The sequence below is a fragment of the Aquarana catesbeiana genome, linkage group LG04 (assembly GCF_042186555.1).
Source record: "Aquarana catesbeiana isolate 2022-GZ linkage group LG04, ASM4218655v1, whole genome shotgun sequence".
In the NCBI taxonomy this organism is placed as follows: Eukaryota; Metazoa; Chordata; class Amphibia; order Anura; family Ranidae; genus Aquarana; species Aquarana catesbeiana.
This window is the reverse complement of record NC_133327.1, coordinates 248,529,969-248,554,213: the sequence shown is the minus strand read 5'-3', so window position 1 is coordinate 248,554,213 and position 24,245 is coordinate 248,529,969. Positions and strand designations below refer to the sequence as shown.

At 44.3% G+C, this 24,245-nt stretch overlaps 1 long non-coding RNA gene across 1 annotated transcript in view; it reads left to right on the top strand.

The window, feature by feature from the left end:
- LOC141139852 (uncharacterized) overlaps nucleotides 1–23,215 on the top strand; it is a 106,110-nt gene extending 82,895 nt beyond the window's left edge. Inside the window, exons 3-4 of the long non-coding RNA XR_012243819.1 lie at nucleotides 17,588–17,691; nucleotides 22,322–23,215. This is a non-coding gene — a long non-coding RNA (uncharacterized lncRNA). The remainder of the gene's footprint in view (nucleotides 1–17,587; nucleotides 17,692–22,321) is intronic.
- The last annotated feature ends 1,030 nt before the right edge of the window (nucleotides 23,216–24,245 follow it).

Here is a 24,245-nt window from a genome sequence, read left to right as displayed (position 1 = left end):
TGCCTGTGGTATTAATAGGAGCAGAACAAAAGCAATTGTCTACAGGTAGATTTAGGTGCACACTGTGCAGAGGATGCACTACACTAACTGTAAATACTGTAACTGCCTGCCTGTGGTATTAATAGAAGCAGAACAACAGCAATTGTGTGCAGGTAGCTTTAGGTGCACACTGTGCAGAGGACACAGTACACTAACTGTAAATACTGTAGCTGCCTGCCTGTGGTATTAATAGGAGCAGAACAACAGCATTTGTGTTCAGGTAGCTTTAGGTGCACACTGTGCAGAGCACGCAGTACACTAACTGTAAATACTGTAGCTGGCTGCCTGTGGTATTAATAGGATCAGAAGAACACCATCAATTTTATTCAGGTAGCTTTAGGTGCACACTGTGCAGAGGACACTGTACACTAACTGTAAATACTGTAGCTGCCTACCTGTGGTATTAATAGGAGCAGAACAAAAACAATTGTCTCCAGGTAGCTTTAGATGCACACTGTGCAGAGCACACAGTACACTAACTGTAAATACTGTAGCTGTCTGCCCGTGGTATTATTAGGATCAGAAGAACACCACCAATTGTATTCAGGTAGCTTTAGGTGCACACTGTGCAGAGGACACAGTACATTAACTGTAAATACTGTAGCTGCCTGCCTGTGGTATTAATAGGAACAGAACAACAGCAATTGTGTTCGGGTAGCTTTAGGTGCACACTGTGCAGAGGATGCAGTACACTAACTGTAAATACTGTAGCTGCCTGCCTGTGGTATTAATAGGATCAGAAGAACACCACCAATTTTCTTCAGGTAACTTTAGGTGCACACTGTGCAGACTGAGACAGTACACTAACTGTAAATATTGTAGCTGCCTGCCTGTGGTATTAATAGGAGCAGAACAAAAGCAATTGTCTACAGGTAGATTTAGGTGCACACTGTGCAGAGGACGCAGTACACTAACTGTAAATACTGTAGCTGGCTGCCTGTGGTATTAATAGGATCAGAAGAACACCGCCAATTTTATTCAAGTAGCTTTAGGTGCACAATGTGCAGAGGACACTGTACACTAACTGTAAATACTGTAGCTGCCTGCCTGTGGTATTAATAGGAGCAGAACAACAGCAATTGTCTCCAGGTAGCTTTAGGTGCACACTGTGCAGAGGATGCACTACACTAACTGTAAATACTGTAGCTGCCTGCCTGTGGTATTAATAGGATCAGAAGAACACCACTAATTTTCTTCAGGTAGCTTTAGGTGCACAGTGTGCAGGGGATGCACTAAACTAAATTGTAAATACTGCAGCTGCCTGCGGTACTGTACTAATAGGATCAGAAGAACACCACTAATTTTCTTCAGGTAGCTTTAGGTGCACACTGTGCAGAGGACACAGTGCACTAACTGTAAATACTGTAGCTGTCTGCCTGTGGTATTAATAGGAGCAGAACAACAGCAATTGTCTCCAGGTAGCTTTAGGTGCACACTGTGCAGAGGACGCACTACACTAACTGTAAATACTGTAGCTGCCTGCCTGTGGTATTAATAGGATCAGAAGAACACCACTCATTTTCTTCAGGTAGCTTTAGGTGCACAGTGTGCAGGGGATGCAGTACACTAACTTGTAAATACTGCAGCTGCCTGCGGTACTGTACTAATAGGATCAGAAGAACACTACTAATTTTCTACTGGTAGCTTTAGGTGCACACTGTGCAGAGGATGCACTACACTAACTTGTAAATACTACAGCTGCCTGTGGTACTGTACTAATAGGATCAGAAGAACACCACTAATTTTCTTCAGGTAGCTTTAGGTGCACACTGTGCAGAGGACGCACTACACTAACTTGTAAATACTGTAGCTAATAGGATCAGAAGAACACTACTAATTTTCTACTGGTAGCTTTAGGTGCACACTGTGCAGAGGATGCACTACACTAACTTGTAAATACTACAGCTGCCTGTGGTACTGTACTAATAGGATCAGAAGAACACCACTAATTTTCTTCAGGTAGCTTTAGGTGCACACTGTGCAGAGGACGCACTACACTAACTTGTAAATACTGTAGCTAATAGGATCAGAAGAACACCAGCAATTTTCTTCAGGTAGCTGTAAATACTGTAAAAACACCTGCCTGCCTGTCAGTAGTAGGATGAGAATAACAGGAACGGATCTAGCTAAACTGAATACAGTGTATTTATATATATATACACTGTAAGTGCAGCTAACTGACTCGCCTGCCTACTCTATCTAACTTAAATCAAATGACACTGTCTCTCTGTCTATCTATCTCTCTCTCAACGCCGGAACACACTACACAGGGCCGCCGTGCAGGCGGCCTTATATAGTGTGGGGCGTGTACTAAACCCCCTAAACCATAATTGGCCAAAGCCACCCTGGCTTTGGCCAATTACGGCTCTCTGTACAGACGGCGCTGTGATTGGCCAAGCATGCGGGTCATAGTGCATGCTTGGCCAATCATCAGCCAGCAAAGCACTGTGATGCCGCAGTGAATTATGGGCCGTGACGCGCCACTCGAATTTGGCGCGAACAGCCCATATCGTTCGGAATTCGGCGAACAACCGAACAGGCAATGTTCGAGTCGAACATGCATACGATTCGAATATGAAGCTCACCCAGGGTGGCTTTGGCCAATTATGGCTCAGGGAGTTTAGTACACGCCCCACACTATATAAGGCCGCCTGCACGTCGGCCCTGTGTAGTGTGTTTCGGCATTGAGAGACAGAGACAGAGAGACAATATCATTTGATTTAAGTTAGATAGATTAGGCAGGACAGTCAGTCAGTTAGCTGCACTTACAGTGTATTGTGTGTATATATATATATATATATATATATATATATATGCATCCCAGGTGTTGTGTGTGTATGTATGTGTGTATATATATATATATATATATATATATATATATATATATATATATATATATATATATGCACTGTGTTCAGTTTCGCTAGATCCGTTCCTGTTATTATCTTCCTACTGACAGGCAGGCAGGTGTTGTTACAGTATTTGAAGAAAATTGCTGGTGTTCTTCTGATCCTATTAGTCCTATTAGCTACAGTATTTACAGTTAGTGTAGTGCGACCTCTGCACAGTGTTCAGCTAAAGCTACCTGTAGAATATTGGTGGTGTTTTTCTGATCCTATCACTACCGCAGGCAGCCTCATTATTTTTTAGTGTAGTGTGACCTCTGCACAATGTTCAGCTAAAGCTACAAGTTAGTGTAGTGCGACTTCTGCATAGTGTTAAGCTAAAGCTACAAGTTAGTGTAGTGCGACCCCTGCACAGTGTTCAGCTAAAGCTACAAGTTAGTGTAGTGCAACCTCTGCACAGTGTTCAGCTAAATCTACAAATTAGTGTAGTGCGACCTCTGCACGGTGTTCAGCTAAAGCTACAAGTTAGTGTAGTGTGACTTCTGCATAGTGTTCAGCTAAAGCTACCTGTAGAAGGTTGGTGTTGTTTTCCTGATCCTATCACTACTGCAGGCAGCTACATTATTTACACATTAGTGTAGTGCGACCTCTGCACAGTGTTCAGCTAAAGCTACAAGTTAGTGTAGTGCGACCTCTGCACAGTGTTCAGTTAAAGCTACAAGTTAGTGTAGTGCGACCTCTGCACAGAGTTCAGCTAAAGCTACAAGTTACTGTAGTGCAACCTCTTCACAGTGTTCAGCTAAAGCTACCTGTAGAAGGTTGGTGTTGTTTTCCTGATCCTAGCACTACTGCAGGCAGCTACATTATTTACACGTTAGTGTAGTGCGACCTCTGCACAGTGTTCAGCTAAAGCTACAAGTTAGTGTAGTGAGACCTCTGCACAGCGTTCAGCTAAAGCTACAAGTTAGTGTTGTGCGACCTCTGCACAGTGTTCAGCTAAAGCTACCTGTAGACGGTTGGTGTTGTTTTCCTGATCCTATCACTACCGCAGGCAGCTACATTATTTACAGGTTAGTGTAGTGTGACCTCTGCACAGTGTTCAGCTAAAGCTACCTGTAGAAGGTTGGTGGTGTTTTCCTGATCCTATCACGACTGCAGGCAGCTACATTATTTACACGTTAGTGTAGTGCGACTCTGCACAGTGTTCAGCTAAAGCTACCTGTAGAAGGTTGGTGGTGTTTTCCTGATCCTATCACGACTGCAGGCAGCTACATTATTTACACGTTAGTGTAGTGCGACTCTGCACAGTGTTCAGCTAAAGCTACAAGTTAGTGCAGTGCGACCTCTGCACAGTGTTCAGCTAAAGCTACCTGTAGAAGGTTGGTGTTGTTTTCCTGATCCTATCACTACCGCAGGCAGCTACATTATTTACACGTTAGTGTAGTGCGACCTCTGCACAGTGTTCACCTAAAGCTACCTGTAGAAGGTTGGTGTTGTTTTCCTGATCCTATCACTACTGCAGGCAGCTACATTATTTACACGTTAGTGTAGTGCGACCTCTGCACAGTGTTCAGCTAAAGCTACAAGTTAGTGTAGTGAGACCTCTGCACAGCGTTCAGCTAAAGCTACAAGTTAGTGTCGTGCGACCTCTGCACAGTGTTCAGCTAAAGCTACCTGTAGACGGTTGGTGTTGTTTTCCTGATCCTATCACTACCGCAGGCAGCTACATTATTTACATGTTAGTGTAGTGCGACATCCGCACAGTGATCAGCTAAAGCTACAAGTTAGTGTAGTGGGACCTTTGCACAGTGTTCAGCTAAAGCTAATTGTAGAAGATTGGTGGTGTTCTCATACTAATAATACTACAGGCAGGCAGTTGATTTTGCTAGCTGCAGTATCAGTATTTATATATTTATATATATATATATATATATATATATATATATATATATATATATATCCTAGCTTAGTGCAGCTACATCTCACTGCAGGTCATTAGTATGTCTGGAAGGCCAACAAGGAGAGGCAGACAGTCACAAGCCACTAAAAGAGGGCAAGCAGACTCTGTGTCTAGAGGCAACAGTGCTGGTCGTGGACATGGTGCATCCTCATTAGCACGTGGCCGTGGGACACGCTTGGCCTTTTTTTCGGCAGCTGGCCGTGTTGAGCCACAATGTGCAGAAGACTTGGTCGAGTAGATGACCAAGCTGTCCTCATCCTCCTCATCCTCTCTCACCCACGCTCAGGGTACTTTGTCTGGCAAAGCAACTGCCAATGCGGCCTCTTCCCTTGGCTCAATGGCATCAGTGACTCCTTCCCTAGCCCCACCATGTCCTCCTGAGGAGTCCCTCAAACTGTTTGATCACAGTGTTGGGTACATGCTCCGGGAGAATGCTGATGATACTGAGCTAGATGAAGCCAGTAACGTGAGCACCGACAGAGGGGGTGCCCAAGAAGGACAACAATCTGGCAGTCATGTTCCCCCTGCTGCAGCATACTGCCAGGTTTGCTCCAGTGATGAAAAGGGAGGGGATGATGAGGTCACTGACTCAACGTGGGTGCCTGATAGGAGAGAGGAGGAGGAGGAGGCACATCACCAATGAGGAAGGATGCCCTCCAGGGGCCAGCCTAAGGGCAGCATACTGACTGCATCACACCTCAGAGCTCTGCATGTGCAGGGCGCTGCTGTCTCTGCGCGTTATTCCAAAAGTTCTTTGGTGTGGGCCTTTTTTGAGACAAGTGCATCAGATGGCACCGCTGCTATTTGCAACATATGTCTGAAGCATATCTCGCGTGGCCAAAACATCTCCCTCTTGGGCACCACATGCTTGACCAGACATATGTTGACCTGCCATGCAGTTCGTTGGCAAGCGTAACTAAAAGACCCACACCAGAAAACAAACAGGACCTCTACTTACTCCTCATCAGCTGGGATCTCCAACCCCACTATTCCTTTAGTCCTCTCTGAGACCTGCACTGAGAGGAATGAAGGTGTAGAATTAGGTGTGTCACAGCCAAGTACTTGCGGGCCATCTGCTATTGGTTCACCGACGTCAGATTGTACCAGGCAAATTTCCCTGCCCCAGCTGCTGCACCGCAAAAAGAAGTTCGCTCCCAGCCATCCACATGCCCAGCGGTTGAATGCTAGCTTGGCAAAATTGCTAGCACTTCAACTGCTACCTTTTCAGTTGGTAGACTCTGCCCCCTTCCGTGAGTTTGTGGAATGTGCAGTTCCTCAGTGGCAGGTTCCCAAATGCCACTTTTTCTCATGGAAGGCGATTCCGGCTCTCTACCGGCATGTGGAAGGCAATGTCTTGGCCTCGTTGGATAGGGCAGTCAGCGGTAAGGTGCATATTACCGCTGACTCATGTTCCAGCAGGCATGGACAGGGACGTTACTTAAGTTTTATGGCGCATTGGGTGACTCTTCTAGCAGCTGGGAAGGATGCAGGACAAGGTGCAGTAGTGTTGGAGGTTGTTCCACCACCACGCCTCCAAAATGCCACTACTAGTGATTCTGACACACCTCTCTCCTCCACCTCCTCCTTTTCTTCTTCTTCCATGGTCTCTTCCTGTGCTTTGTCCTCGAAACCAGCGGTGCTCCGTAGGCATTCAAGGGGCTACGCAAGTACACAGGACAAAAGATGCCAAGCGGTGCTCAAGCTGGTGTGCTTGGGGGACAGGAGCCACACTGGGGCAGAGGTTCTGTCAGCTCTGCAGGGGCAGGTTCAGAGGTGGTTGACACCACGCCAACTTAAGACAGGAATGGGGGTTTGCGACAATGGCACCAACCTCCTCTCCACCCTCCGACAGGGACAAATGACCCATGTGCCCTATTTGGCTCATGTCCTTAACTTGATGGTGCAGCGGTTCTTGGGCAGGTACCCGGGCTTACAGGATGTCCTGAGGCAGGCCAGGAAAGTCTGTGTGCATTTCCGCCGGTCATATAATGCCAGTACTTGGCTGGCAGACCTCCAAAAGGAATTTAACCTGCCCAAGAACCGCCTAATCTGTGACATGCCCACCAGGTGGAACTCAACGTTGGCCATGCTGCAGCGGCTGCACACGCAGCAGAGGGCCATCAATGAGTACCTGTGCGACTATGGTACCAGGACAGGGTCAGGGGAGCTTGGTTTTTTTTTCCCCATGCCAGTGGGCCATGATCAGGGATGCATGCACTGTCCTGTCACCATTTGAGGAGGCCACAAGGATGGTGAGTAGTGACAGTGCATGCATCAGTGACGCTATCCCCCTTGTCCACTTGTTGGAGCACACGCTGCATGGAATAATGGACAAGGCACTTGAGGCAGAACAGAGGCAGGAAGAGGAGGACTTCCTTAGCTCTCAAGGCCCCCTTTATCCAGACAGTGTTCCTGCGTGCCCGCCGATCACACAGGAAGAGGACGAGGAGGAGAACTGTGTCAGTATGGAGTTGGAGCCTGGCACTCAGCATCAGCAGCAGTCTTTAAGGGATCATTTACAGTCCCAAGAAACACATGGACTTGTACGTGGCTGGGAGGAGGTGGCTGCGGATCATGTCGTCCTTAGTGACCCAGAGGACTCTGGACAGAATGCCTCAGCAAACCTTCACTGCATGGCCTCCCTGATCCTGCAAAGCCCGCAAAAGGATCCTCGTATTCGTGGTATCAAGGAGAAGGAACAATACTGGCTGGCAACCCTCCTTGATCCACATTACAAGGGTAAGGTTGTGGACCTTATCTTGCCGTCGCAGAGGGAGCAGAGGATGAAACATCTTCGGGAGGCCTTGCAGAAAGGTCTGTGCAACACGTTCCCAGAGACTGGGAGGTTACAAACTCCTGTTTCTGGACAACGTGTTGCTGAGGCTTCGGTCAGTCAAAGAAGGAGCGGTGGAGAAGGTGGCCGTCTGACCGATGCGTTCAGACAATTTTTTTTAGTCCGCAGCCCCAAGGTATGATCGGTTCCAGCAACCATCGCCAGCGTCTGTTTTACATGGTGCAGGAATACCCAGGGGCAAGATCTGACTTGGACTCCTTTCCCACCGAAAATCCTCTGGGTTACTGGGCCTTGAGGATGGATCACTGGCCAGAGCTTGCACAGTATGCAATTGAGCTACTGGCCTGTCCTGCATCCAGCGTTCTTTTGGAACGCACATTCAGTGCAGCTGGAGGCTTTGTAACCGATCACAGGGTGCATCTGTCCACCGACTCGGTCGATCGACTGACCTTCATAAAAATGAATCAGTCTTGGATCACCACCAGCTACCAAGCACCTGATGCTGATGTAACCGAATAATTTTTTTGAAATGTCAGATCCCTTTAAAGACTGCCTATGCTAATGCTGAGTGACTATCCTGTTATGCTGAGTAAGTATCCTCTTCCTCCTCAATGACCATGCTGATATCTTGTAAGAACATTTTTGGTTCTGGGCGCCGCCACCAGTGCCTAAGGCCCAATTTTTCAGACAGGGGCGTGTAATTACAATTTTTGATGCAATTCTTTGCAGCAGGGCTAGTTCCTGCACTCCAACTAGAGTATCTGTGAGGGGTTGCAGTGTTTTGGCACCAGCACAAGTGCCTAAGGCCCAATTTCTCAGCCCCTGTTTAATAGGGGCGTGTAATTACATTTTTTGATGCAATTCTTTGCAGCAGGGCTAGTCCCTGCGCTTCAACTAGAGTATCTGTGAGGGGTTGCAGTGTTGTGGCACCAGCACCAGTGCCTAAGGCCAAATTTTTCAGCCCCTGTTCAACAGGGACATGTAATTAGAATTCTTGATCTAATATTCCACAGCAGGGCCTGTTTCTGCGCCCACCAAGAGTAACTGTGAGGACTTACAGTGTTGTGGCACCAGCACCACCACCACCACCACCACCAAAGGGCCAATTTTTCTGCCCCTGTTCAACAGGGGCATGTAATTACAATTCCTGATCTAATATTTCACAGCAGGGCCCTGTGAGGGCTTACAGTGTTGTGGCCACAACAACACCTAAGGCCAAAATTTCTGCTGCGTATATAGGGCAGGCCCCTACTTTCAAACATCCAACTTACAAACGACTCCTACCTGCAAATGGAAGGAGACAACAGGAAGTGAGATCTACCCCTAGGAAGGGAAATTCTCTCCTGTAAGAGTTAATATGGGAAAAACATTTCTCCTTTCCACTGATGCTTTATCACCAATCCTTGTTTCACTAAAAATACCAAATTTTCAAAAAACATTTGTCATTGGGACAAAAAGTGAGGTGAAATCTTCTGAAGAAGAGCACAGACAGCAAAACAAATGTCACAGGGGTGATAACCCTTACTATGTTTTCCAAAAAGCTTAAAATAGATTTTTTGACTGGAGCTAAACACGTTAAAAATGTACCAGTTCAAAATTACAAACAGATTCTACTTAACAACAAACCTACAGTCCCTGTCTTGTTTGCACCGCCTGTATACTGCTGTTCAGAGTATATAGGGCCTGGAGGCCCCACACCTTTCCTTTTTAAATTTGGGTGCGGGGTTCCCCTTAATATCCATACAAGACCCAAAGGGCCTGGTAATGGACTGGGGGTACCCATGCCATTTCTCTCACCGATTTTCATCCATATTGCCAGGACCCGGCATTACATAAAAGCCGCAAGCAGTTTTAAATTACCTTTTTTCCTTTAAAAATGTCATTTTGTGCAGGGACTGTTCTAAGCACGGGAAACACGCGCCACTTTACAGGCATACTATAGACACCCCCCAGGTATGATATTTAAAGGAATATTTCACTTTTTTTTTTTTTTTTTACTTTAAGCGTCATTAAAATCACTGCTCCCGAAAAAACTACCGTTTTTAAAACTTTTTTTGCATTGATACATGTCCCCTGGGGCAGGACCCGAGTCCCCAAACCCTTTTTAGGACAATACCATGCAAATTAGCCTTTAAAATGAGCACTTTTGATTTTGAACGTTCGAGTCCCATAGACGTCAATGGGGTTCTAACGTTCTTGCGAATTTTCGGTCCGTTCACAGGTTTTGGTGCGAACCGAACCGGGGGGTGTTCGGCTCATCCCTAGTGAGGAGGCAGGTACATTTCAAAAATACAATGTGAAATTAACAAGAGACACCAACACCAAACTATCTCCTTGAGATTAAATTATTATTATAAGATAATAATCTTGTTTTGGTAACACACATAATACACCCAAAAATATTCTGCAGTAAAAAAAAAAAAAAGAAAAGATAAATAAAACACAAGATCAGGCTTTAAAAAAATCCTACAAACCAAAAATTTATCTAAAAAGATCACAAAAAAATTATTGTTTAGGTAGATGTGACAAATAAAAATATTATATTGATGAAATTATGAAATAATAAAGAAAGAAGTTTGTGATAACTCTGTGTAAATATGAGCAGCAAAATAACTTAGTTCTTCTAGCATTATAAAGAAGAAGAGATTTAAACAATTTAAAACATTGCAGCGTGACGAAAGTGCTATATCCATTCCGAACGCTAATTTTATCAGACCGAACAGCTCCGTCTCGGAATTTCTTCTGAGCATGCATGGCACTTTGTGCGTCGGAATTGTCCACACACGGTCGGAATTGACGCGATCGGATTTTGTTGTCGGAAAACTTTATAGCCTGCTCTCAAACTTTGTGTGTCGGAAAATCCGATGGAAAAAGTCCAATGGATCCCACACACGGTCGGAATTTCCGACAACAAGCTCCGATCGCACATTTTCCGTCGGAAAATACGACCGTGTGTACAGGGCATTACTGTAAATACTGCAGCTACCTGCCTGTGGTACGAATAGGATCAGAAGAACACCAGCAATTTTCTTCAGGTAGCTTTAGGTGCACACTGTGCAGAGGACACAGTACACTAACTAAATTCTGCAGCTGCCTGCCTGTGGTATTAATAGGATCAGAACAACAGCAATTGTCTTCAGGTAGCTTTAGGTGCACACTCTGCAGAGGACACAGTACACTAACTGTAAATACTGTAGCTGCCTGCCTGTGGTACTAATAGGATCAGAAGAACACCAGCAATTTTCTTCAGGTAGCTTTAGGTACACACTGTGCAGAGAACACAGTACACTAACTTTAAATACTGTAGCTGCCTGCCTGTGGTACTAATAGGATCAGAAGAACACCAGCAATTGTCTTCAGGTAGCTTTAGGTGCACACTGTGCAGAGGACACAGTACACTAACTGTAAATATTGTAGCTGCCTGCCTGTAATAGGATCAGAAGAACACCAGCAATTTTCTTCAGGTAGCTTTAGGTGCACACTGTGCAAAGGACACAGTACACTAACTGTAAATACTTTTAATACTGCAAAAACACCTACCTGCCTGTGAGTAGGAAGAGAATAACAGGAACGGATCTAGCTAAACTGAATACGGTGTATATATATATATATATATATATATATATATACTGTAAACCCACGGGTTGGAGCCACTGTATGACTGCTGAAAGTTTCTCTGGGTCCATCGAAAAAACAGCAGTGGAAATGACATAACCCATGAATTTAACCTTTTCATGATGGAACTCGCACTTCTCCAATTTACAATATAGATTGTTCTCTCTTAGTTTCTGAAGCACATGGCAGACATCTGTGTGGTGGCTCTCCAGGGACTTGGAAAATATGAGAATATCACTGAGATAAACCACCACACATAACTGTAACAAATCCCGGAGGACATCGTTAATTCCTGGGAAACTGACGGGGCGTTACCAAGGTCAAAAGGCATTACGAGGTACTCATAATGGCCTGTTCTGGTATTAAACGCAGTTTTCCACTCATCGCCCTCCTTACTCCTAACAAGATTGTATGCCCCTCTCAAATCAAGCTTCGTAAAAACCATTGCTCCCTTGAAGGGGTTCAAATAACCCCATAATCAAAGGAATTGGATAGGCATTCTTAATCGTGAAACGATTGAGACCCCTATAATCAATATAAGGTCTCAGTTCACCATTCTTCTTCTTCACAAAGAAGAAACTAGCACCAGCAGGAGACGAGGATTTGCGGATGAAACCTTGAGAAAGTGCATCTGCAACATACTCCTCCGTGGCCTTATCCTCCAAGACCGACAAAGGGTAAACCCGGCCTTGAGGGGGTATGGCACCAGGTTGAAGGTCAATTGCGCAATCATACAGCCGGTGTGGAGGCAAACTACCGGCTTGATCTTTGTCAAAGACATCGCTAAAATCACGGTACTCCTCCGGCAGGGAGGAGAGTGAAGAGGTGCACAGGACCTTGGCGACCTTCTGAAAGCATGTCTTACTGCATTGTTGTGACCAGTAGAGAACCTCAGCACGGAGCCAATCAAAGGAGGGGTTGTGCCTCTGTAACCAAGGATAACCAATAACCAGCGGAAACTTAGGTGAGGAAATAACTTGGAATTGGATTATCTCATGGTGAAGAGCAACTACGGCCATGGACAACCGAACCGTCTCATGAGTCACATGGGCAGGCTGTAGGGGTCTCCCATCAAGAGCCTTAATGGCAAGTGGAGTGTCACGCAGCTACAGCAGAATCGAGTGCTTTGATACAACGGCAGCATCAATGAACAGGCCTACAGCCCCAGAGTCGATTAGATTCTGTATCTCGACGGACGACTCAGCCCAAGAAAGGGTAAGCAAAACAGGGGCTTATCCTTCTGGATAACTGGGGATGAAACAACGCCACCTAAGGTCTGTCCGTGACAGGACCTCAAGGTTCGGGCGTTCCCTGGATGGGTAGGACAAGACTTAAAAAAGTGACCTGCCTGGCCACAATAAAGGCACAATCTCTCCCTCCTCCTAAAGGTTCTCTCATCAGCAGAGAGACACGTGAAGCCCAAGTGCATGGGTTCATCTTCACTGACCGATTCAGTACCAGGAGGCATGGGAGGTGAGAGAGGCACGGGTGGGAATGCAAAGCTCGGAGGCAAACGTCCTGGAGGCTTCCGCAAGCGCTCCTTAAAAGAGAGTCTTTCTCTGAGTCTGGAGTCAATGAGGATGGCAAACGTGATCAACTTCTCCAGCTCAGTAGGTATATCTTGGGCGGCTATATCATCCTCGATGGGATCCGAGAGACCATGAGAAAAAGCAGCCACGAGGGCCTCATTGTTCCAAGCAACCTCTGCTGCCAGAGTACGTAATTCAATGGAATAGTCGGCAACAGTTCTCATACTCTGATGCACATGAGGGAATTGGCAGCAGAAGCGGAGCGTGCGGGAACATCAAATACCCTTTTAAAGGAGGCCACAAACTCAGGGTAACTCAAGACAACAGGATTTTGCATCTCCCATAGAGGGTTTGCCCAGGCCAAGGCTCTCTCAGAAAGCAAAGATATCATGAAACCTACTTTGCTTCTGTCCGTGAAAAACGCCTGAGGCAGAATCTCAAAGTATATCTCAACCTGGTTTAGAAACCCTCTGCATTGGACTGGATCACCCCCAAATCGCTGGGGATATGGAGCAGAACAGACATACCTCTTATGCCCCGTACACACGGTCGGACTTTGTTCGGACATTCCGACAACAAAATCCTAGGATTTTTTCCGACGGATGTTGGCTCAAACTTGTCTTGCATACACACGGTCACACAAAGTTGTCGGAAACTCCGATCGTTCTATACGCGGTGACGTAAAACACGTACGCCGGGACTATAAACGGGGCAGTGGCCAATAGCTTTCATCTCTTTATTTATTCTGAGCATGCGTGGCACTTTGTCCGTCGGATTTGTGTACACACGATAGGAATTTCCGACAACGGATTTTGTTGTCGGAAAATTTTATCTCCTGCTCTCCAACTTTGTGTGTCGGAAAATCCGATGGAAAATGTCCGATGGAGCCCACACGCGGTCGGAATTTCCGACAACACGCTCCGATCGGACATTTTCCATCGGAAAATCCGACCGTGTGTACGGGGCATTATAGTGGTAATACTCGAGGCGGGTGCCTGTACAGAAACTGGAGCAGCAGCAGGGATGGCCTGCAACACAGGTTGTTCCGGAGCAGCCACAATGGGAGATTCCAGATGACCTGTGCAACTCAGGAGCATTTGTAACGCCATGGCAAACTGATCCATGCAGTGATCTTGCTCATCCAATCTGGAAAAAATATTATCAACAAGTGGATTGACTGCATCTTCTGAATTAATGGCCTTCGCCTACTATCAGAAACCATGAAATCAGACCAAGACAGAAGTACAGTTGAATGACACTTGTTTAATAATAAAAGTAAATAGAACAAACGTAGTCAAAACATAGCCAATAGTTCGGTAACCAGAACGGATAGTCAACCAAGCCAGAAGGTCAGGAATCAGTGTAGTGAAACAGCAAGCAGGATCTGGTGCCAGAAGGGATGTCAGCCAAGTAGGGATGAGCTTCGAGTTCGAGTCGAACTCATGTTCGACTCGAACATTGGCTGTTCGCAAGTTCGCCGAACAGCGAACAATTTGGGGTGTTCGCGGCAAATTCGAATGCCGCCGAACACCCTTTAAAAGTCTATGGGAGAAATCAAAAGTGTTAATTTTAAAGGCTAATATGCAAGTTATTGTCATAAAAAGTGTTTGGGGACCCAGGGGACATGGATCAATGCAAAAAAAAACGGCCGTTTTTTCAGGAGCAGTGATTTTAATAATGCTTAAAGTCAAACAATAAAAGTGTAATATCCCTTTAAATTTCGTACCTGGGGGGTGTCTATAGTATGACTGTAAAGGGGCGCATGTTTCCTGTGTTTAGAACAGTCTGACAGCAAAATGACATTTTGAAGGAAAAAACTCATTTAAAACTACCCGCGGCTATTGCATTGCCGACAATACACATAGAAGTTCATTGATAAAAACGGCATGGGAATTCCCCAAAGGGGAACCCCGAACCAAAATTTAAAAAAAAAAATGACGTGGGGGTCCCCCTAAATTCCATACCAGGCCCTTCAGGTCTGATATGGATATTAAGGGGAACCCCAGCCAAAATTAAAAAAAAAAAATGACGTGGGGTTCCCCCTAAATTCCATACCAGACCCTTCAGGTATGGATTTTAAGGGGAACCCCGCGCCAAAAAAAAAAAAAAACGGCGTGGGGTCCCCCCAAAAATCCATACCAGACCCTTATCCGAGCACGCAACCTGGCAGGCCGCAGGAAAAGAGGGGGGGACGAGAGTGCGGCCCCCCCCCTCCTGAACCGTACCAGGCCACATGCCCTCAACATTGGGAGGGTGCTTTGGGGTAGCCCCCCAAAACACCTTGTCCCCATGTTGATGAGGACAAGGGCCTCATACCCACAACCCTGGCCGGTGGTTGTGGGGGTCTGCGGGCGGGGGGCTTATCGGAATCTGGAAGCCCCCTTTAACAAGTGGACCCCCAGATCCCGGCCCCCCCCCTGTGTGAAATGGTAAGGGGGTACAAAAGTACCCCTACCATTTCACTAAAAAACTGTCAAAAATGTTAAAAATGACAAGAGACAGTTTTTGACAATTCCTTTATTTAAATACTTCTTCTTTCTTCTATCTTCCTTCATCTTCTGGTTCTTCTGGCTCTTCTGGTTCTTCCTCCGGCGTTTTCGTCCAGCATCTCCTCCGCGGCGTCTTCTATCTTCTTCTCCTCGGGCCGCTCCGCACCCATGGCATGGGGGGAGGCTTCCGCTCTTCTCTTCTTCTTCATCTTCTTCTCTTCTTCTCTTCTTCTTTTCTTCTCTTCTTCATTTTCTTCTCCGGGCCGCTCCGCACCCATGCTGGCATGGAGGGAGGCTCCCGCTGTGTGACGGCGCTCCTCGTCTGACAGTTCTTAAATAACGGGGGGCGGGGCCACCCGGTGACCCCGCCCCCCTCAGACGCACGGTGACTTGACGGGACTTCCCTGTGACGTCACGGGGAATGCCACAGGGAAGTCCCGTCATGTCCCGTGCGTCAGAGGGGGGTGGGGTCACCGGGTGGCCCCGCCCCCCGTTATTTAAGAACTGTCAGACGAGGAGCGCCGTCACACAGCGGGAGCCTCCCTCCATGCCAGCATGGGTGCGGAGCGGCCCGGAGAAGAAAATGAAGAAGAGAAGAAGAGAAGAAGAGAAGAAGAGAAGAAGAGAAGAAGAGAAGAAGATGAAGAAGATGAAGAGAAGAGCGGGAGCCTCCCCCCCATGCCATGGGTGCGGAGCGGCCCGAGGAGAAGAAGATAGAAGACGTCGCGGAGGAGATGCTGGACGAGAACGCCGGAGGAAGAGCCAGAAGAACCAGAAGATGAAGGAAGATAGAAGAAAGAAGAAGTATTTAAATAAAGGAATTGTCTCTTGTCATTTTTAACATTTTTGACAGTTTTTTAGTGAAATGGTAGGGGTACCCCCTTACCATTTCACATGGGGGGGGCGGGATCTGGGGGTCCCCTTGTTAAAGGGGGCTTCCAGATTCCGATAAGCCCCCCGCCCGCAGACCCCCACAACCACCGGCCAGGGTTGTGGGGATGAGGCCCTTGTCCTCATCAACATGGGGACAAGGTGTTTTGGGGGGCTACCCCAAAGCACCCTCCCAATGTTGAGGGCATGTGGCCTGGTACGGTTCAGGAGGGGGGGCCGCACTCTCGTCCCCCCCTCTTTTCCTGCGGCCTGCCAGGTTGCGTGCTCGGCTAAGGGTCTGGTATGGATTTTTGGGGGGACCCCACGCCGTTTTTATTTTTTATTTTTTTGGCGCGGACTTCCCCTTAAAATCCATACCAGACCTGAAGGGTCTGGTATGGAATTTAGGGGGAACCCCACGTCATTTTTTTTTTAAATTTTGGCCGGGGTTCCCCTTAATATCTATACCAGACCTGAAGGGCCTGGTATGGAATTTAGGGGGACTCCCACGTCATTTTTTTTTTTTAATTTTGGTTCGGGGTTCCGATTTGGGGAATTCCCATGCCGTTTTTATCAATGAACTTCTATGTGTATTGTCGGCAATGCAATAGCCGCGGGTAGTTTTAAATGAGTTTTTTCCTTCAAAATGTCATTTTGCTGTCAGACTGTTCTAAACACAGGAAACATGCGCCCCTTTACAGGCATACTATAGACACCCCCCAGCTACGAAATTTAAAGGGATATTACACTTTTATTGTTTGACTTTAAGCATTATTAAAATCACTGCTCCTGAAAAAACGGCCGTTTTTAAAACTTTTTTTTGCATTGATCCATGTCCCCTGGGGCAGGACCCAGGTCCCCAAACACTTTTTATGACAATAACTTGCATATTAGCCTTTAAAATTAGCACTTTTGATTATTCATGTTCGTGTCCCATAGACTTTAACGGTGTTCGCGTGTTCGAACGAACTTTTTTCCTGTTCGCATGTTCTGGTGCGAACCGAACAGGGGGGTGTTCGGCTCATCCCTACAGCCAAGCAAGTCTTTAAACAGGAACGCAGGAGATAGTCTCTGTGATGTTGACAAAGGCGAAGGCAGAGATCCTCTGGGCTGGACAGCTTAAGTAAACAGGACTGACGAGCAGGATATCATCAACAGCTGAGTAACTGTGGAGAGATAGGAGCTGGCAATTAGCCGACAGCTGAGCGGCCAGCTCTGAGAAGGAAGGTCTGAGCCCAGACTGACAGAAAGTTACTTCTACTTCCCTTGATGCCTTGTCACCTGCAGTTCTGGTTTACAACTGCTGGGTGCACACCTAGTTTACGTTTAGTGTTGCTCCAAAGAGCGTTTCCCCCCACAAGATTTAACAGTATTAACCGTTTTCAGAGAATTGACTTGTTCCTTTTTATTTGTTGGTTTTACCTTTTATGTTTAACTGTTTCTAGTTCTTCAATGACACCATCAAGTCTTCCAAGACAAGCTTCCATATCCAACTATGCTCGTGACACCATTCTTCCCGAGTCATGGACCGATGTCTCCTTATTGTCAGGTACTCTAATCCATACTTCAAGGCACGGAGCATATTACTCGTATATATATTGCGATTCTAGTTATATACAATGGGTCTGAAAATTGTTTCCCTCAATGCTCATTGGCTCAATAGCCTCTTTAAGAGGATAGCCTTGTGGCAGGAAGCCAAAAATCTCAAAGGGAATGTTATTTGTGTTCAGGAAACGCACTTTTCAGCTACAAAACCCCCTAAATGTTCTCACAAATCATTTCCCCACGTCTTCACAGCCAATGCAGATGTTAAAAAGTGCGGGACTCTGATTGCTATCAGCAGCTCTGTTTGGTTCGCACTCCATGACTGAATCCTAGATCCTCATGGGCGGTATGTTCAGAGGCATATCTAGTGAAAAGGGCGCCTATGGCAAGCACTGAAACTGCGCCCCTGTCAAAACATTTGAAACCCATCTTTCAGATAACCTTAACAAAAAAACACCTAACAAGGCAAAATTTCAAAATATAAAATTGTAGTATATTAGTGATGGTGACACCCCCTATTGTAAGTGGAGTTATTTTATTTCTTGAGGGGGTGTTACCATCACTTATATATTGCAACTTGTTATCAAAAATCTTTTGAGGGGGGTCTCAATGTCACTAACATGCTACAATTTTATATTTGATATTGTTATTTGTTGGAAAGATTTCAAGTTGTATATTTGGTTTACAGGACACCACATATAGAGTATATGGTATTCAGAAGGAGGTGTAATGGAAATTTGTAAGTTCTGTATATAATTGTATTCTATTTTGTATGTATTGCACACTGCCCTCACTGTGCACACGGCACTAATAATGTTTTCAGTAAATGTTTACATTATTTTGAGTCCTGATTAGAATAAGCCTGTCTATGTAACGCCCCTTGTTTCCATAAACGTACAATTGTAATATTAATGTGATACCTACGTAATCATGTGCATAAAAACCTTCAATTGCGTCATAATAAAGCAGAACAGTAATTTGGAAAGATGCTGAGCGTATCTTTTGTGTCTGTTCCCTACTGCAGTAGTTATTATTAATTTGGAACCACTAATCAATATGAGGATAGGAGTTGCCTATCATCAATTCAACCGAGTCAGCATGGCGAGCTTTGCCTTAGGAGGGGATTCCAGGTGACCCTGAGTATCCGAAACGAGGAGCTTGAGACGATCCGGGAATTTCTGATAATCAGCCGGCTGAGGTAAGCCTTTTGCTTACATTTGAGTTATCAGACTTCCTTGATCGGTAAGGCATTTTCGGGACAAAGGGTACCTATTTTACTCCCCTTAATCGAACTGTATTGATTGGTGGTTATATGTTATGTTGTCCCTGTCTACTGTCCATCGGAGTGTTATAGATAAGAAAGGGAAGAATAGTGCTGTTCACAGGTATATGTAGTACATCTGCTAGATAAAGTAGTTTAGAGGCAAGAGGGTATAGGCACAAGTAGAGAAGAGAGAAGACTGGCCAGTCATTATGGGCATTAATTTAAGTAAGGGAATGAAGGGTAAGAGACCCTCAAAAATGCCCAGCGCAAGAGGAGCGCTATATATGAACCAAAGGTGCGGTTCCGCCTATACTGAGCCCCTAGATTAATGGTTAGAGTGGACAGGGATCCACATTGGGTAACTGGGTTACCAAAGTCCACAGGGACTAAGAATCATGCAGAGTAAACAGCTAGAAAAACAGCTATCTATGTGAGCAGGATGGATCAAGGGTGACATTAACACTAGACAGAAAAGGGACATTTTCATGTTAAGTTGTGGGATGAATTTGGGGTCAGGCACTACAACTATTAGAGTCAGAAACAGAGAAATGAGAGGTAAAACAGAATACTTTATATGTTGTCAGAGAGGGAAGATGGGATGAGCACTGTGGCTCCCCATCTGATCATAGAATCATAGAAGCTAGATATAAAAGTTATTTAAACAAAATAAGGAAAGCAGAATTTAGGCAGGGAAATATTAAAGAGTTAAAAGAAAGTGAGAGAATGATATGCATGTGTTGTGCACAAATGGGAAAAATGTAAGCGATTTTAGAGAGATATTGGTGTATGTGTGTGCGAATGCTGGGACCTTTAGTTCTATTGCTTGTGTGTGTCATGTACGCAGATGTGACCCCCTCCTTTGTGCTCTCCTGAAAGAAATGTGGCTGGGATGAGAGGTCAGTGATAAGCTGGAAGGACATCATGCCAATTCCAGTTTTTTAGACAAAACATTTATAACAAAATGTGCCGGGTTAACGAATCTAATGGTAAACAATGTGATCACAATTATTTTGAATCTGTTTTCCAAACATGGTAAAATGAAGGTTACATTTAACCGTGTATTACACAAATTGAATATCCTTTGATAGTGGAAACAGTGCATTTAAAAAAGGGAAATTAAGTAAAATTAAGTAATAATGAGTATTAATTTCTAATATGAGTTTAACAATTATATAGATATAATGAAACTGGTTTAGACAACCTTTGGTTGGAAATGAAATCCAGGTTAATGGGGAAATTTGTAATGAATGAGATTAGTTTAGATTAAGATAACAATTTTGTAATTTTACATTTATTCAATAAGCCCTTATTGAGAGAAAAAAAAGATTAAGATGAGGTTGTTATTTGGAATACAGCTGACATAATATTTAACAAAGCCAAGATGAATGGGATACATAAGAAGTTTTTCTACAAAAATGAAATTTCAAGGTTCTTGATAATAACTTGATGTGCGGTCTATGATGTGAGAGTTGTTATAAATAAAATTTAAATATAACAGACCCATCACATCAAGTCCACACACCCTGTTAGGATAGATGCCACCTGCAGCCAGTTGTTTTATAGTTTTTGATGCTTTCTGGTCCATCATACAGATTGTTGGTCTTTTTGTTTTTATTTATTTTTATTTTTGAAATCCAAAGCAGAATGTGTGGATTGTGAAATGATGTGCCCCTTTTTCTTGTAAGTACAGTGGTATAAGCAGAAGAATATTTTGGATTTATGGGCATCTCTCCATGACCGCAGGGTATTGTTATCATTTATTATAATATTGCCAGGAAAAAGTTGTCTTTTGAAACATGAGACTGGAGTTCTTACACAAATAGTGTGATAGAAAACAAGACATTGTAATATATTTATGCAAGCTGGACCCAGTAATGAAGGGTTCATCCCGATATATCAGAGCTGTAGCTTTTATGCAAAGGTGCTATTAGACAAAGTTAGATATTGTTTTGGTCAAACATTTAATTTTTAATGGTCCGACATTCTGTGCAGCAAATTTACAGCTAACTAAATGTTTGTCTAATGAAAGGTTTAAAATATGAGTTTGTTTATGTACAAATCTAACAATGAAAAACGCGTACATTTATTCAAAAGAAAGGAAAAGACTCATGTGTTAAATTGATGACATAGGAATCAGCTGCTATGAGCCCAGTGCAGGACACACTCCCTGAAGACCCAGATATTACATTTTTTGTAGATTTGAGTATGCAGTTTATCACCCAGAAGGATACTCTATATTCAAAGTCATTGGATCCTTTTTCCCCAGCTCAAGAAGCAGAGCTCCATGTTTTAGCAAAGCCTGTGAGCTATAAAAAGAGTGTATATTTATATAGATAGTCGAGATATAGAGAGCTTTTGGTTCCATTTAAAGGGCCAGAAGTTTGTTTTTACTTCGGCAGGTAAACCAACCAAGCATGCCAAGTTAATTTGATCGGCTGTTTTCAGCCTTCCAGGTTCTTGCTGAGGTAGCCATATTAACTTTCACACATGGAAGCAGACCAGGTGACTAAGGATGCTGCATTTACAGCCCCGGACACTTGATGGGTCTGTGCAACTCACAGATTCCACCCTAGTTCTGGCCCAGTATAGCTGGGATTAATAATTCAACTTTAAGGACCCCAGAACGAGAAGAACAAGTGGTCCACAGGGGGCAACTTCTTATGAAACAGGACTTTGGAAAAGGTGATCATTTATGTCTGCCAGCCACTCTTTTCCCTTCAGCTTGACACATGGACCGTGTCATCAGTCACAAGAAGTTATGGCTGCCTTAGTAAATGAGCGTGGGATAGAGCCAGGGTTCACCACAGTTGTTTTACTAACATACCACTTCTTGTTTTACCTGTTACCAAAGGTGTTACCAAAAGCTGAACATCCCTCCCAGAGATTACAAAAAGATATATCCAGATGCCCAAGTCAGGATCTTACGAGTATGCATTTTGTCTGTATGGACATGTTTTTTGGATGTCCAGTGGCAAATGCTACTGCAAAGGCCACAGTAAAAAGTGTTATCAGAAGTAGTTTGTAAGTACAGAGTGCAGAAAGTAGAGAGAGTAACAGAGGAAATCATTTTTTATAGGAGAGTCCTTAATAGAAGTTTTGAGGTTTTATTTTTACACCCCCACTGTCTACAATGTATCAAAGTAGAGTAAGAAACTAGAAAACTTTTGCCTGAATGTTTTCTTATATTTTATGAAGCCCCTAAGGGGGATATTGGACTCTCTCCCTATGGGATTTGGTTTGGGAGTGTGTTACTCACTTGCTTATATTTTGTCTCAGCAGCTGAAGTCCTTCATTCGGATCTCATAGAGAATGTTGCTGATCTTTTAAGGTTTTTGACAAACTCATTTATGTGTTTTCTCCCCAATTCCAGATCCTAAAAGTTTGGAAGGATCTAGAACTAAAGCCAGGTGACTTGTGGATTTTTAAGAGACATTTATATATAAGGAAATGTTTGGAGACTCAATACAGCATCTATTTCATGTACAGTTTTTGCAAAACTTGAAGGAAAAGTCACCTGGATCCACACCAGACACTGCAAAAATGACTAAATTAAAGAAATCTCTGTTTGATTTGTTTCCCTCTTGTGATCACAGTCTAGGGTACTTTTTGATTCAGTTACTTTAATTGTAAGGGATATATATATATATGAAAAATAGTTTAGCCATGTTGAAGTCATATTTGTCTTTTGTACGTCTTCCATTTTATGTAGAATTGTCTGTGTTTACATATGCTGATAAGTCAGCATGCCAACAATTAAGTTAGAAGGCCATTCTGGCCACAGGAGTGTACAGCCAGTACTCTGTAAATATGTCTTATCAATCATTTGTTTTTCACAATGAAAAGTCATTTTGTAATGAAAAAGTTGCTCAGCTATTATTTTCTCCACAATGGAGTTTTTTGCCTCTTTGGCCAGGACTACCTCCACCTAAGCGTGTGGAGGTTCCAGGTTAAAGGTGATAGCAGGTATGGTTAGTGATCAAAATATTGATCAAAAGAGGGGAGACTGTAATGGAAATTTGTAAGTTCTGTATATAATTGTATTCTATTTTGTATGTATTGCACACTGCCCTCACTGTGCACACGGCACTAATAATGTTTTCAGTAAATGTTTACATTATTTTGAGTCCTGATTAGAATAAGCCTGTCTATGTAACGCCCCTTGTTTCCATAAACGTACAATTGTAATATTAATGTGATACCTACGTAATCATGTGCATAAAAACCTTCAATTGCGTCATAATAAAGCAGAACAGTAATTTGGAAAGATGCTGAGCGTATCTTTTGTGTCTGTTCCCTACTGCAGTAGTTATTATTAATTTGGAACCACTAATCAATATGAGGATAGGAGTTGCCTATCATCAATTCAACCGAGTCAGAGGGCTCCACCATCACTTAAAGTGGAAGTAAACATCCTCTACTGCCTTTTAGATATAGATAAGTCTATAATAAGGCTTGCCTATAGGTACAGTAAATATCTCCTAAACATGTACAGTTTAGAAGATATTTACATTACATGGAGTCAGTGACATCACTGGCGCATGCGCTTCGAAGGAACGGCCACTGGTGCTGTTCCTTTAGAACCCTGTGCCATAAATGGTGACTCCCGTACGCATGCACAGGAGTGACTTCATCATGGCTCAGGCCAGTCACAAAGCCTGCGAACCCGGAAGCAAGATGAGTAAAAATGAGAGTGCCTTCTGCGCTGACTTGTGGGTGCGGGAGGGCTTTTTTTTAAGGTAAGTTTAACATAATGTGCTAGTATGTGATCCATACTAGCAGATTATACATTTACCTTGCATGGTAAAAAAAAAGTCCAGCAGTATACAACCGGTTTAAATTATGCAATTACATTTAAATTTAAACACTAAGGTGAAGAAGGAAGCACAGCATTGTATTTTATTGTAATATTTACAGTGTATATACTGGTTATGGCAAGAGGGAAAAAAGGGAGGGGGGGGAGAGGTGGATCAGCTCCTGCTGTTAACTCTTTCTTGTCCTGTGGCAGCCGTTCCTATAATATGAGGTTGCTGGTTCCTTTCTGCTGCTTCAATAACAGAACAGGAGGGGGGAAGCTGCAGGGCGCTCCTATACACACACAGAGCCACTGGGAGAGAAGAGCTGCAGTGTCAGGACTGTGAATATGGAGAGGAGGGAGAGCACAGCGCACCTCCCGGCTCCTTCCCCTCTCCTGCATGGCAGCTTATTTTGCAAATAACCTAGGGGGACACCATTGCCTAAACTCCTCTCTCCCTTTGTGCACTGCAGTCAGTGCCTCACATGATTCTTGTGCATGT